At 31.9% G+C, this 16,889-nt stretch overlaps 1 protein-coding gene and 1 pseudogene across 3 annotated transcripts in view; one reads left to right on the top strand and one right to left on the bottom strand.

Annotated features, from left to right (window-relative positions):
- Positions 1–16,889, top strand: part of LRP1B (LDL receptor related protein 1B) — a 2,473,587-nt gene that overhangs the window by 1,762,235 nt on the left and 694,463 nt on the right. The window lies entirely within an intron of this gene.
- LOC141559675 (MTOR-associated protein MEAK7 pseudogene) lies at positions 15,149–16,281 on the bottom strand (annotated as a pseudogene).

Genomic DNA, 16,889 nt, shown 5'->3' with positions numbered 1-16,889 from the left:
ATGTTATATTTTCTCATCTTTATATATCACATACAATGAAAGCAAACAACTTGAGGGTAAAAGCTATCTTATTTTTTTCTTATATTTCCATCACTTTGGATAGTGTTTTGAACATAACAGGTGTTTAATATATGTTTATTGAATTGAACTGAGCTTTACCATGCTAGCTAGACTCAAATGAAACATTTAAAGTTTTTGAATTAAAAACATTTTATGAAATGTTTAATTTTTTAGTAAGCACTGCTTTGTTAACACAGAAAGCAGGCACTAGAATTTTTCATCTTTAATTTCCCAGAATCTAACACCGTACTTCATACATGGTAAATGATTTAACAAAATGTTTGGTGAAGTGTATTAAATGTTAAATGATGTAGTGCTCAGAAAGGACCAATTGAACTGGGCTTGTGCCTTGCTAATCCTAGGAAAGACCTTAATTTAAAAAGGCCAATGTCACCTACTTCCTTCAGGATCATTGCCAGTTACATTGATTCTTGTCTTGCCACTGGAATGTGATGCCCCTGGAAAAGAGAGTGAGACTCATGACTTTATTTGGTTTTGCCTAACTTAAATCCAATTCACACACAAGTCAAGACATCATCCTCATGATGTCATCGGTCCTCTTCAAGAATGAAGGATGAACAACAGCCACAAGATCTATACCATGTGAATCTTTCTACTTGATTTTTCTATATGATACTTGTGAACAGCAATTTCATCATATTATTATTAGATAATGTATTTCTTAGCTTTTCCAATATCATCTTGAATTTTGCTCTCACACTCACACAGACATGCAACAACCCAGATTATGATATTATTTGGACCTTATTCTTCTTTTACACACACACACACACACACACACACACACACACACACACACACACTTATTTTGTGTCTATCATATCTATTAAATATGAGGTTCCTTGAAGTTAGGTAATAAGTTCAATTATTTAAATATTTAATGTTACCACAAATGCCTAGTTGAATGTTGTGGATCCTATTCTCTCCTTCCCTCTTTTCCTCCTTTTTTCTTTCTCTCTCTCTCTCCTCTCTCTCTCTCTCTCTCTCTCTCTCTCTCTCTCTCTCTCTCTCTCTCTCTCTCTCTCTCTCTCTCTCTCTTCTCTCTTTTTACCTATATTTTGGAAATACCACAAAGTAAATCTCATATTCAATTAAATAATCAAATATATAAATATATAAAAATTAACTGTCTCTTCTATTTTGTTGCTGTTGTTTGGTCAATTTAGTTGGGTCCAACTCTTCATAACCCCATTTTGGGGTTTATTTGGCAAAGTACTAGAGTGGTTTCCTATTTCTTTTTTCAGTTCATTTTACACATGAGAAAACTGAGGCAAATGGTATTAAATGATTTGCCTAGAGTCACTTAGCTAGTAAGTGTCTGAGGCCAGATTTGAATTCATGAAGATGAGTCTTCCAGATCCAAAACCAAGTGCTCTATTTATTGTACCTAGTTGCTCTTACTTCTAATTTAGCATATAAAACACATATGAACTAGGTTTGCATAATCACATATTTGAATGTTTTGTCAATTTTATGTTGTTGCCTTTTTCATCTTCAAAGAAATTTGGACAGAAATGTACCTAGGCCAAGTTGTTTTCCGATTATTATTTTTTTAAAATCCTAGTTATCATAATTATTATAATTTTCTTATATAGTTCTTCATATTAAAATCAAGGAAAAGCTATAGAAGCATATATAATTATGATGTATATATGATATATATTTATATATCCATATATAGTACGTGTATATATGTACATATATATATATATATATATGTACATATATATATATATATATATATATATATAAATTAAAATAATAATAACATAATACGATAGCTCTCAGGTATCACTTGTCATGATCCTTCTCTAATAGTGATGTTTCCCCTTGACCACTGGGTCTGATTGATTTTGAAAGTTGCTGTAATTATGGTACTTCAGGATACTCCTGTATTTATTACTGGTTTGTTATCTGTTCTTTATATCTTTGCAGATACCTGTAAGTTGGCTAATCTTTAATTTCAAGTTTATTCTTTTTAGACCTCCTTGAAACATAAGTACATTATACAGATATCTCTAATTTCAAACATTTCTTCTCTGAACTCTCATATATATTAGCTAATGGCTTTAAAATTATATTTATCATTTTACCCTCTAGCTTTCTTCTTTCAGATTTAGTAAGTCTTTTAGAGAGAATTTCCTTTCAGAGATATTCTTCAGTCTTAGGAAATAATGATACCATTGAGAAAAGTATTTTCTGACATAATTTTCAAATGGACTGTTACTGTGCTGTGCTGTAATATTTTTACAGCTCAGATTCATAGTCATCGTTACATGATTCGAACATTGATTACTTGATATGAAGATATGGACGTTTCTTTTTCATTTTCCTTTTGCCTTCAATTGCCATTTCTTTTTCCATTAGCACGTCTAGGGAACAAGTCCAGAGGTGAAGTTAAGGTCAATCATCATTTCTTCTTGTAAACTTTTGAGAAAGATTGAAACCATTGACAAATTATGTATTGGTTATAGATTTGATTTCACATACTATCCCTTTTTGCAACAAGTGTAAACAGTTGGTGAGATGACAATAATACTATTCTAACACAAAAGGACTGGGAATGAGAATAATCTAAGAACCTAATGATTGGATAAAAGAAGAGGGAAAAAATCACTAGGAATCTTCAGCATTATGCAAATACCTATATGTCTATATAGCAGGATAAAATGAGAAGAGTCTTGGACATATGACAAAGACTTGTTTGGGAGTGGGGTAAAGTGGAACAAGGGCATCCCATTACAAAATATTCCATTTTAATAAGCATATTGCTTAACAGCGTGTGTAAAGGGAAGACAGAAGGCTATATGTTGAAGATGATGGTCTTTAATTAATAGAGAACTTGCAGGTATTCATGTCTAAACTCTTCCTCAGAACATGAAGTAGACTTCAATCCAAAAGTATTTATTTATATATTTAGCTGTTTATTTAACTATGTCTCTGTCTGTCTCTGTATCTGTCTTTCTCTCTCTCTCTCTCTCTCTCTCTCTCTCTCTCTCTCTCTCTCTTTCTCTCTCTCTCTCTCTCTCTCTCTCTCTCTCTTTTTCTCTTTCTTTCTCTCTCTTTCTGTCTCTCCTTCTCTTTCTCTCTTTTGTTTTTACTTTCTTTGTCTCTCTGTTTCTCTGAAAGCATTCAGGGAGGACTAGCACCTATAGTTTGAGCACTTGTCCAGCTCTTTTCAGGGCTTGCTCATCCACTTTTGGTGTCTCCTTTTACCCAATTCTCACCTATGACTCCAAGAAGCTGTGGCATGTGCAGTAGCTACACAACAGTAAAAACCATTGCAGCAGATGGACTAAACCAGGTCGAGAGCAACTAACAGGCCTCAAACTCATTGATGAATTATGAGGACATTTACCCCAGGCATGTAAAGACTTCCCTTGCCAGAATGGGAAGAGGTTGTTGAAGTAAGCATTGTGGGGTACTTAGAGCTTGGCTAGGCATTGAATGAGTAGGAATGCAGCCTTGAAATGAGTCAGGGAACCTGGGAGATGAAGGTGGGGAAGGAGCTCATTTCAGGCAAGAACTTGTTCAGAAACACACAAAAAGCAGCAGAGAGAATGTATCCTTTATGTTCCTGGATCAGAAAATGTATGATGGAGAAAGTATGGAATATATCTGCAAAACTAAATTGGAACCACATTATAAAGGATTTTAAGAGTCAGATAGAAAAGTTTACAGCATATCCTAGAGGTAGTAAGGAATGGGAGAGAAATAAACATGATATAGTGCCTATTATGTGCAAAGTATTTTGCTAAACACTTTTTACAAATATTATATCATTTAGTCCTTATAACAAGCTTGTGAGTAAGGTGCTATTATTATCTTCATTTTAGAGTTAAGGAAACTAAGGCAGAATTTAAATGACTTGCTTAGGGTCACACAATTAGTAAGTGCATGAGGAATAGGCTGGAATTAGATAGTTTTTCACTACATTTTGAAATAAATGACACAGAAAACTATATCTCTGGCAAGCACTTAAAAAAATAATCCTCTAGTACATTTCATTCATTTTTTCCCAATGAGGAAGCTGAGGACCACAGTTAAAAGGACAAATATTTATTTAATTTCTAAAACGTGCCAGGCACTAAAGGTAAAAAACAGTCCCTGTTCTCAATGAGCTCATAATCTAATGGAGAGAAAGTATGTAACAACTATATACAAATAATTATATATGTATGGATGTATATGTGTATATATATATATATATATATATATATATATATATATATATGTATATATAGGCTCATACATAAATATATATATACATATATATGTATATATATATATATATACATATATATATATATATATATATATATATATATACACACACATGCATATGTATAAAAGCATATATAAATAATAAATTATAGTTTATCTCACAGTTGAATAAATTCCCGCAAGAACCCCAAATTGAACCTAGGACTTTTGGCTTTACATGTAGTGAGTTCTTTTTCTCCACACTAGGTAATTGTTTAATGAATGTATCTGGGCTTTGATTTCCTCATCTGTAAAATGATAGAGTTGGTTAGGTTTCTTCTATATCTAAGTATGTTATTTTACTCTAAATAGTTTAGATCATTTTAAAGCAATTTCTGATAAAAAAGAAAATAATTATCTCTGATGGGAGAAATAAGATTATGAAGACATGAACTGATTTTCTTTTTAAAAATCACTCTTCCAACAAATCAAAATATGATCTACTTGGGGGGATTTGCATAAACATGAACTAACAGCCTCTTTTATTTTTTATTTTTTTAAGTTTAGCTAAAGTTCAGACACAAATTCATTTTATCAGGAATTTTGTGGGTGTTTTGAAACTAGAGCTGCTTGATTCACTTGTCTAAAATGGGATGTGTGGTTTTTTTTTAATAAATCCCTTCATAGAAATCTACACAATTCATCCAGCTCTAAAATTACTTTGTAATTTGTCAGCTTGGTCCAACCTCTCTACTTAATAAAAGTAACTCTGAGTCAAGGGTGAATGTAAGAATCAGCCTTTAATTACAAATACCCATAAACTTTAAAACTGCAACAGCTAATTTTCCTGTCACTGAATAAATGTTATACCATTGATCTGCTTCAAATAGGAATTTGCCAAAATTAGGCTTCATATGTAAATGTTAGACAGATAAGACTGACTTGTGAGTACTTCCAGGAAAAATTAAATAGGGTTGGTGCAGGCAGAAAAAAAAATATATATATATATACATATACATATATGTATATGTATATATATATATATATATATATATGCACACACACACACACATATATATATAAATAAACATATTTACTCTTCTCTTAGAAAAAAAAGATATAATATCTTTAAAAATGGATTAAAATGGATAACAAATTGGATAACATTGTTGACTTAATTATAATCAGGATTTTTATTTTAAATCAATGCAAGCTGAATATGCTCATCATTTAGCTTTAAGGGACCCACTGAAAGTCATTAATGGTTGTACTCTTTAAGGACATTTGTTCATACCTTCTATGTACTTTTCTTCCAGATTCAAAGGCTTCTTAATAATTTTAGAGGAAATTCATAGTAAATGTAACAAGGATGGATAGCATCCTGTGAGAGATTCAAGGCTTTCACATTAAAGTGCTCCTAGATAATATCAGAATTTCAGAGAACTGTCCATTTACTTATTCAACAATGAATATAATGCTACTCCTATTTCCACCAAAATAGTGAAAATGTTTCTTTCTGCTAGATTTTCTAATGATTCTCATTTTAGATAAATAATTCTTATTTTAGATATCCTTTTCAGTGAAATATCTTGACGTAATAAATTGGGCAAAAACTATTTTCTTTTTAAAGAAGCATGTATCTTTTTCAGATTTTAAATGATCCTGTTATGGTTTCTCTTGATTATTCCTCAGTCTTTGGGGCAGGATTTCACTGCTGGTCTTCTTGACTTTTAACTTCAGCTCACTTTTTTACTATGCTATGCTACCTTTCCATTAGCAATCCAATAAAATTAGCTTGCAGAATGCATCCCCAAAGGCTCTTATGTTCAAAGCTTAATTATTATGGTAAATTATCATTTAGGGCAATGGTAGCTCATATAAATACATAAATGGAATTAGTTACAAAATAATGGATCTGCCTTATATAGACTTGCTAAAATTATCTGTCAAGCTTATGCATGATATTTAAAGTTAGTCTGAAAAGAAATCAGGTCTCTAAACATGGCCCTCGAACTATAAGAAAGGGAGCTTGGTAAATTAGAATGATCTCTTTCCAGGAGTAACTATTGTTACTCCTGGAAATGAAGAAAGTAAATGTTATTCTAGGTTTCCTCATTTATAAAATGAGCCGGAATGGCAAACCACACCTATATCTTTGTCAAGAAACCTCAAATCGGGTCATAGAAATTCAGAAACTACTGAAATGACCCAGCAAAACTGTTACATTAAAGCTTATGAGATGCCTCTTCTCTGATCTGTGGCTTAATTCCAATTTTTTAGTAAAATTCTTTATGTAAGTGTGTATTTTTTAAATTCACTCCTATTACAAAATGACAGTATTCAAATTGTTTATTATAACCAATTGGTATGTGTTTCTTTTCCTTTTGGGTAAGATTACATTTTAATGTCTAGGAATAAGCCACATTGATCAGGTAGCAAATGATTCTGAAGTGTTATCAAGACAAATACTTTGGACAATTCATATTTATTGGGCACCTACTATGTGTTTTTCACAGTATTAGGTTCTGGAGATGACAAAGAATAAGGCTTTTTTTTTTTTTTCAGTCCCAATTACTCTTCTCTCCTGCTCCCCTCATAGCTTAGAATCTAACTGGCAACAACAATAACATACATAGAAAGTCAGGAACAATAGGATGCAATGTATAGTCAAGGAGCCAAATTTAAATCTTGATAGGAGATAAGGAATTTTAGAGAAATAGATGTGTAAGAGTTCAACATAACAGACAAAGCTTCGTGGAGAATGTTGGACTGAATCTGAAGTGGACTTTTAGAAATGAGTTTGATTTAAACAGTCAAAATGGTAAAGGCTGGAGTTTTAGAGACCCACAGCATAAAATGAGAGTAAGAGAGCTAGGAATGAGCTCAATAAATTGCTAGCACTACAAAGTGAATAACTGAGCTAGAATCTTCAGTGTTTTTGAACATGTCCCCAATCCCTATCTCTTAAGGGAAGACTAATAGAAAAAAAAATTCAATTCAGAGATTTGTGGAAAATAATACTAGATTGCTAAGGTAAGATCACATTATGGAGTTTTAGAAGCAGAGGGTTTAGATTGAATAGAATTTGATTAAGGATCTATTGAAGGTTTTATCTTATTTTATTTTATTTTATTTAAGTAAGAGATTTATTCAAGAAAGAAAAAGAATATAGTATTATGAAGAAAAATAAATCATAGCCGACTATCCCAAAATTTTGATTTTGGACTTTCTCAGAGAACATAATTTTATATAATTGAAATTGTCATTGATTTATAATAATTGATATTCATATAACAACAAATGAAGGTCAAAGGCATCCTCTTCCTGTGATCTTCCCATAAGCCCATTTAAACTGAAAAGCCTTTTTTTTTTTTTTTTTAAGCGATTTATAACTACAAGTGAGTTCCTAGGACATATAGCTATGTGAACCTGTGCAAATCATTTAATCTCTTTCACCATTATTTTTTTTTTTTCATCTTTACAATGGGATATTTCAATAACAACTTTTTATTTTAATAGCAAGTAATAGAAACTGCCTCACATGATTGTTAGAGGATCAAGTGAGGTAAAATAAAAATTCTTGGAAACTTTAAAGGCACCAATAAGAAAATTGAAGGTCAGAGAAGTTAAACAATATACCTAAGGCCAAAAAGAAGTTTCAAGTATTGGGATCTAAGTCCAGCTCCTGGTGAGACACCAGTCTTACCACTATATTAAACTGACTTTTTAAAACTCAGATTTGTTTAGGTAGATAGACCTTAACTAAATATTTATTTTTAATCTAATTATTTTTTGAAGTAGATATGAAAATATTAAAAAAAATAAACAACAGCAAATTAAAAACAATTCCTAAAATGATCAGGTTAGAAAGTTCATATAAAGTTTAGTTTTTTAATGAAAATAGAAATCTCCAGTGGTACTGAAGGTTCCCTAAGTGTGGGATACACACACACACACACACACACACACACACACACACACAGTACTTGTGTAATAATATATTATGTAAAAGTTTCTAAGCATGTAATAAAATAATTGTTTATTCTTTTTAATATTTAGTTATTTTGATTATTGACTAACATTTCAATTTCATTCATTTATTGTTGCTCTAAAACATATTTGTTTTATTGTTCCTTTTTACTCATAAGCTCCTTTAAGATAGAGCCCACATCAAATTTTTATCTTTGAATTACTATGACTAACAGTTACTTGTAAGTGCTCAATAAATATTGAATTACATTGCATTTTGATAAAACTGCAAGGAAATTCTAAGTTTCTAGAAAAAAGATGAATTTCAAAATGACTTTAAAATATTAGTACCTTTGGTTCATGTATCCCAATTTAAAATATATACACACATTATATGTGTATGTAATATATATATTCATTATAAGTACAGCTTAGATTATTTTTGGTAAGAATTATGTATAGAAACGGTTATATCTCATCTTTATTTAGACCATATAGCGAGGGATCTTAACCTGAATGTCTATGAACTATATTTTAGTATTTTGAAAGCTGTATATCAATATAATTGATTTCCTCTGAGAAAAAAATCTAGAGAATAGACATTGACATAGAGACCATTATTTTAAAAAGGTGAAAATCCCTGTCTGTTAGATTTCAGTTCTGGTCTGTCATATTCATTCATGGTTTTTATTTGATCTCCTGTAGTAATTCTTATTTGCTTTCTATGGATTGAGTCAAAATTCATAATGCCCTTTGATCCATGGATGTTTTACAAGGACAATTTTGTGAGCTGTTTGTAGAAATATTAATGCAATTTTTGTACCCCATGATATACATATATATATATATATATATGTGTGTGTGTGTATATATATATACACACACACACACACACACATATATATATATATATATATATATATATATATATATTCCAGTGAATATGTACTCAGTGAAAAAAGTTTTTAGAGCATTTGAAACAAAGAGGGAATAGGTATGTACCAAAAAAATAATTTTTATTTATATTACAAAAATTATTTATTTTTCATTACGTTCTTTTAAATAGATAATAGTGACATTTAAAATTTCAGTTAATTGAAATAAAATGGATTTATGCTCAACTTTGTAGGGAAATGCCTAGTGGACAGAATGAGGAATACTTCTATTGTGCTATAATCTTTGGCTTTATATATACAATACTTCTTTCAACCAATCAAATGCACATATTATTTTTTTACATATTCTACTTTCAATTCATACTTTTAATATTGTGACATCCCACTTTTCTACTTGTACTGAAAGATGTCATTTAGCTCAAAAATTTTAAATATATATACCTACATTTTCTAATCCATCAGTCTTTTAATTGCCATAATACTATTCATTACAGTAACAGTAATATATGAAATATATCTAGGCAATTTGCCCAGCACTAAGTACAGTACATAGTTGTCTTCTCTAAGTACTCAAACCACCATTAATGAAAACTAATGGCCCATCAAAATTTGCATTAAAAGTACTGCTTAAAATCTCCAAAGGACAATATGCAATGCTCATATAGCAATTTTTGTCACTTTAAATTTCTGTTTTCCAATATGTTGCTCTTCTTAAAGCTAATTACCTAACAGAATGAATAAATACAACAATTGTAATGCACATCATAGTGCAGTTTTAGCAACAAGATTATAATTAGTGATCAGAGAACACTTTCATTACCATAAACAATTAAATCATGTTAACTTGAGAATGTTACTTAAAATGCCCAAAATAGTGATTATTTCGCCTTTACTAATTAGTACAGTTTAAGTTTTTCAAGAATCATTTTTTAAGGAATTCCTTTTTTTCAATCTAAATTAGTGTTTAAGGTAAAGCATACATTATAATGTTAAATTAAAATCAATATCAACATTTTGGTTCACAACTTGCATTTCCTTTCACTTGAAAAGAAGCAATATTGAACTTTTTAGAATAGGAAAAAGGGCAGTAATTTAAGATTTATAAGGAACTTAGAGCAAATTAAAGCACCATAACATTTTAATTAAAGACAGAGAATGAATGAAAAGAACTGAAGGATTCATTCCCAAATTCTGTTCATATACTACAGTTACCAGCTGATGGTAGAATATAACAGATTGTTTGGAATCAAGCTATGTTCTGGTGCATGGAACCAATTTAAATAGAGACAAGGTAGCTAGATACCATCATTTTTGCTTTTCAGTGGTATTGGCCAGATTTGCATATCTGGCAGATGGTCACAAAAGCATTTTCCTGGGGATAACTATGCTCAGATGTGGGTCTCTATTTATTTTTAAGTCAAATGTCATATTGGGCCTGCAGTATGTATATACTCACGTTTTCATTTCAATTTTCTCATGTAATTAAAATCTCAAATATTTTCTGGATCTTCTCAGAACTTATTTTCTTTTTCTACCTTCTACTTTTTTTTTTTTTTAAAGGCAAGAGAAATATCAATTATTATACTGATGAAATAAATGATTCTCATAGAATTATTAATTTGAATGTAATCTATCTGATTATCCTATATATTTCAGAGACAAAATATGAAAGGTCTTAATAGCATGAATAGGAAGACAAGAGATGCCATGAATTATTGGCAATTATTTTAAGAATGGTTTTATTTTATTTTATCATAAGAGCAGTAATCCTATCTCCTATGCCAAAAGATGGTAAGAATTCAAAAAGCTAGTGATGAGATTATTCTTTGCTGAATTGCCTTCTAATGAGATTATGAAAAAAAAAATGACTGTGATTTGAGAATAGAAATTGTCAGCATTGTCTAAATATATGACTAGACTTAGAAGGAGAAGTAGGTCCTCTAGATACTGTTTACTAGGTACAAGAGAAACATAGTAAACCAATTAAGTAGTGTAGAGAAAATAGTCGGGAAAGAAAGAGGATATATGTTCTATTGATAGTTGCTGGGAGAAAGAAATTCAAAGGAGAGATTTTGTTTTCTTTTGGGGGAATATTCAATTCTAAGACCTACTTCAAAGGCCACCAATTAACTTTCTAATGGATGAACATGTGAGAATTTATTTTTTCTTCATGATCTTCAAATATTTATATTGCACTTACTAAGAGGACTTAATTTTTCTTCATCGTAGCACCATGATCGTTTCATCATAGCAAATAAAAACAAATTCAAATCCACAGCCACAATCTCTTTGAAAGTTCATCTTTTCTGTAAATATCCTTCATAGAGCATGTTTTGGATTATCATCTCATGTTGAGTGCTTATGAATGGATCCAATTTATATCATGGGACTTATGTACATGATTGTCTCTTCATAGAAATTTCAGCAGCAAGTTCTGTTGAAATCAGATCACAGAATCATTAGCCCCAGGGAATCCTAGACATGCAATGTTGAAAACTCTTTTGTTTTGTTTGTTTGCTTTTGACTCTATTATGCCAATTAATTGAAAATAATGGAGTGATTTTGCAAACATCATTGATCCAAATATACTTTGGTTAAAGAAATCCTTCAGATTTTCATTTCCAAACATCTGCTTTAGAATAATATGTAGAAAATATCTGAGTTTAAGAACCATATAATAGAGTCCCAGGTAATCCTGTGTGCTAATAAAAACCTGGTTTTTAATATGGATAATTTAGTTTCATCTCAACCTTTGCCTCCTTCAATGTTTTCAGAGAACATCTTCTCATTGTGCTGAAGCAGAAATTTCTATTTCTAAGACTGGTTGATTTCTACAGTCTTCTACTGCAGAGAGGAATGGTTTAATATTTTTAACATAAATCAAAATATTACTATGAAGATATTCATTGCTACTTTGTGGAATAGTTCTTGGTTGGTTGTTGCCCTTCATTTTCAAAGAGGTCCAAAGTGACATTACTATGTTAGAGTTGAGTTACCTGTGTCTAACTATGGCTGATCAGTCCGATATAAGCTCAGAATGCTCTGTCAAAGGTCAGATGCAAAAGTCCCCATGAACATTCGGAGCAGCTTCTCAACCTGTACATCTCATGTTTCTTCTAAACTAATTTAATTCTGCTTTTCTTATAGAGCATAGCACCTTCTCTGATGAGGGCACACCATGCACCACAGTAATTTAGGTAATGATGAGATTTTAATCCTACCCACAACTTCTGAAAATATCCCCATAAATCTTTAATTGATTCAATTTTATTTTTAACTTTAAATTCTCTCCCTCCCACCAGCCCCCCTGAGAAAGCAAAAACAACAAAATCCATTACAAACGTGTGTAGTTAAGCAAAACAAATTCCAGCATGTCCAAAAAGAAATACATCTTAATTTGCATTCTTAAGTCCATTGATTTGTTGTTGGTCATGACATTGATCTAAGTCTAATTCAAAAATGCTTATCTTCACAATATGGTTATTATTATATAAATTATTTTTCTCATTTTACTCTGTGTATCAAGTCTTCTCAGATTTCTTTGAAACCATCCCTTTCATCATTTCTTACAGCACAATAATATCATCATATTCCTATACTATAGTTTGTTCAATTATTCCCCAATTGATGAATACCCTCTTGTTTTATAATTTTTTCCACCAGACATAAGCTGCCACTGTTTCTGTATATATAGATTCTTTTCTTCTTTGAGCTCTTTGGGCTACAAATCTAGTAGCAGTATTGTTTCAATCAAAGGGTTTGTACCATTTTTTCTACAGTCTCACCAGCAAGTCATTTTTCTTTTCCCCTCAGCTCATAAATCTAAATGTGAAGTGAAATTTTAGAAGTATTTAATCAGTGTTTCTCGAATTATTAGTGATTTAGAGCATTCTTTCATATGGCTAGTGATAGCTTATATTTTTCCCTCTGAAAACTGCCTATTTATAACATTTGACCCTCAAATATTCTTTAATTTGTGTAAAGGGCTAGAACTGAGCAATGCACTTGGATGATGAAGCACGTGAGACTAATTGCCAATTGGACGGTTCCCTATTAACTTGTTTAAGGTTGACCCTCCCCAGCTGTTCTGTGCTGACTTGATTGGTGAGACAAAGAGAGGGAAGTGACTTGTGTGGGAGGAGCAAGAGAAACTTGGGTGGTGGAACTCACGCTCACTTGCACTCGTGACCTGGCGTTGGAGGTGACGGTAAAGATCTAGAATAAAGACGTTTAGTGATCCTGACTCTTGCTGATTTCTGGAAAGATAGAGTTCCAGCAAATTTGAGTAGGTAAAAGAGAGACATCACAATTCAGCATTGGAAACATTTGTACAAAACGATGTTTAGTATCTGTAAATGATGGTTGAATGCAAGTTTAGGGAAGTTCTGATGGTGCTTCTAGTACTTTAATATCTTAGCTGAAATACAAACAGACATTCTGCAGCAGGGCAAATTTCACGCCATTGTGAATCATGTTATAGCAAGGTACCAAATTACTCTACACCTGAGTCTCTATTCCCAGTTTATTACTATGTAGTATTTTGCCTGATTGGCCTTTTACTTCTTAGGTCTGGAAAATGAAAAAAAAACAAAAAACAAAACATTAAAATAAGAAGAAGACTTATATGTATTATGAAGGAACCCAAAGGCTGAACTCATTTAACTTTAAGACCCCTTCAGGCTCTACTATTCTATAAGTCTTTGTGTAATGAGACTTTAGGTTCACAGGCTAGAATATTCTAGAATATTCTGTTTAGTAACATCAACCAAATTTGTTATCCTGAGTAAAAATACTTTAGAAATGCAAACTGTGCTTGCTACACTCATCCAAGGTTTGAAAGCTTGGAGAAATGACAAATTTGTTTAATTGGAATATCAAAATATTTGCATTTAAAGGAATTATTTTTAAAAATTTTTTAGGATAGCACCTTATTCATCATCATTGTAATCTTCACATAAATTTCAATTCCTTCACTACAATGACATTTCCCAATCATTTCTAACCTATTTTTCACTATCCAGAAGATTCTTCTCACAAACTGACTTCTCACTTGTGAAATATGCAACTCCCCATACCTGTAAGCAATCCAATTCAAAAGTTTTCCCTGGCTGGTAGTGGAGGGTTGTTATAAGTAAAACATCTAGGATTTGCTTTGCTGTGTCCTTTCCCAAAAATCACAATCAATTCAAAGTCCACAATAATCAAACTGCTCAATTCCATGCTCAATCCATTGGTCATAGGTTATGGTCCAAATTTCAAATACATATAATAACCATTATATCCACTGTATGTATACAGTGCAATGCTTTTCTATAGTCCTATTGAAAATGGTTCTTGAGTAGGAAATACTAAAGAAGGGAAAGGGATCTGTATGTGCCAAAATGTTTGTGGCAGCCCTTTTTGTAGTGGCTAGAAACTGGAAAATTAATGGATGCCCATCAATTGGAGAATGGTTGGGTAAATTATGGTATATGAATGTTATGGAATATTATTGTTCAGTAAGAAATGACCAACTGGAGGAATACAGAGAGGCTTGGAGAGACTTATATCAACTGATGCTGAGTGAAACGAGTAGAACTAGGGGATCATTATACACTTCAACAATGATACTGTATGAGGATGTATTCTGATGGAAGTGGATATCTTCAACATAGAGAAGAGCTAATCCAATTCCAATTGACCAATGATGGACAGAATCAGCTACACCCAGAAAAGGGACACTGGGAAATGAGTGTAAACTGAGAGCATTTTTTTTGTTTGTTTTTGTTTCTCTTCCCAGATTATTGTAACCTTGCGAATACAATCCTTCCTTTGCAACAACAACAACAACAAAATTCAGTTCTGCACATATATATTGTACCTAGGATATATTATAAGATATTTAATATGTATGGGAATGCCTTCCATCTAGGTGAGGGTGTGGAGGGAAGGAGGGGAAAAACTCGGAACAGAAAGGAGTACAAGGGATAATGTTGTAAAAAAAAAAAAATTACCTACGCCTATGTACTGTCAAAGAAAATGTTATAATTATAAAAATTAATAAAAACATGTTCAAAAAATTGGTTCTTGAGTGCCTACAAATAATGTGCAAAACCACCAAATATGTAGCCATCCCTGTCCCTTAACACTAATAAGCAAGGATTTTTATATATAATATTCCCACAAAGTTTTGTAAAGCTGTAGTTGTGAATTTGAGAAGAAAAAATCAGTTTCCATGTGTGCCGTAGATTTGAAGGCAGGTAAGAGTTGATGTAAATAATGGTAGGAATGTTAAGAAAGTTCATGAAATCTTTGTCATCTTTATACTCTAGGATGAAACCAGCAATCTCTGCCTAAGAATTCAAAATAAAGAATCTTTCCCTTTCTTTCTTTTTACATTTGTCTGCATTATCTCTGTATCCTAGTAGTTAATTTTTGTAGAAGTTCCTTGTATAGCAAAGAAATATGCACATTCCTTTCTTATCCCATTTAGAAGATGCCATAGGTCTTTTTACCTCTACTTTCTCAAGATATTGGTCATCTCTTCTGATGATCACATTTAAAACTGTGGAAATCTGGGGCACTTTAAGCAGCCAGTCTTCAAATTGCTGTCATAGTTTTTCTCTTGAACAGGAGTTGCCTTATTTCAGTGATGAGAACAGTTTGGTAGCCAATGGACTTACACCAGTGGTAAAATTTTGACCTCTTCATATTCCAACCTTTCAGTTCATTTCTGTAGCACAGTCAATGTAAATTCTTGGATGTGACTTGCTTTCACATTTCCAGAAGGTACAAGGAGCATCTTCATGATCATCTTGCTCTTCTCCCCTGCATTTTTTTTAATATCTCTGACATAAAAATTGAAAAGTGTTCTCTGATGATGTATTCTCTAGAAACTGGGTTAACCTCCTCAGGTCAGTCAATATTCCTCATGTCTTCATGGAGTCTACATTTCATTTTTGGAGCATGGCATTCCAAGAAGTCTGTAACATTTCCAAAGAGATAGGGATTGAGAAAAAATTTTGTTCTTTTCATATTAAACCATCTCCATATCTCCTGCTATGCCAACAAATAATCCATCAATCTCAACCTGTTCTTCAGGTAGAAACCATGAGAAGTAATTCTGATGGCAATTGGCTTGCTTATTCCCCATCTTTTCTTACTTGAGATGGAATCCAGATAATGCAAATGGGAGGGGAGATGGAAGTGGGGAGAATATTCAGGCATGTGGCATTCCAGAAAAAAAGGCGGAGGATGGCTTATTCACCTGAAGCTGCTGACTGACTGAAGCAGAGTCCTCTGGCCTGGCCAGCAGCACCTGCACTCCTTTATTAGACTTTCTGGCTATGGTGGCAGTGCGGGGCCTAGGCTGCCCTTCTCACTCCATGTAGTTTCTATGAGACAGATTCCATGACTGGCTGCAATCATGTTCACAGGATAATCTTTTCACTGTTTTATTTTTCTAAATAATTTTTGGATCATAGAAATGCTTATTTTATGTTCTAGAAATAATGAAGTAAGTTGATTTAATTCGTCATCTCTTTGTCTCCAAATGTCAATATAATATTTTTCATAATCAGACTTTGTTTTAAAAAGTTTAAGAGCTAACTCTGATTTTATTCTACTACATTGATTCTTTTTAGTTTGAATTATAATATTCATATATTAATGTACATAATTAATATTAATATAAAGACAGAGTCAGAAAGAAAGAAAGATTCAGAAAGAAAACTGAATAAATATAGTAGAATAAAATCAGTC

Source organism: Sminthopsis crassicaudata, chromosome 3 (genome assembly GCF_048593235.1).
Source record: "Sminthopsis crassicaudata isolate SCR6 chromosome 3, ASM4859323v1, whole genome shotgun sequence".
In the NCBI taxonomy this organism is placed as follows: domain Eukaryota; kingdom Metazoa; phylum Chordata; class Mammalia; order Dasyuromorphia; family Dasyuridae; genus Sminthopsis; species Sminthopsis crassicaudata.
This window is presented reverse-complemented; position numbering and strand designations above follow the sequence as displayed.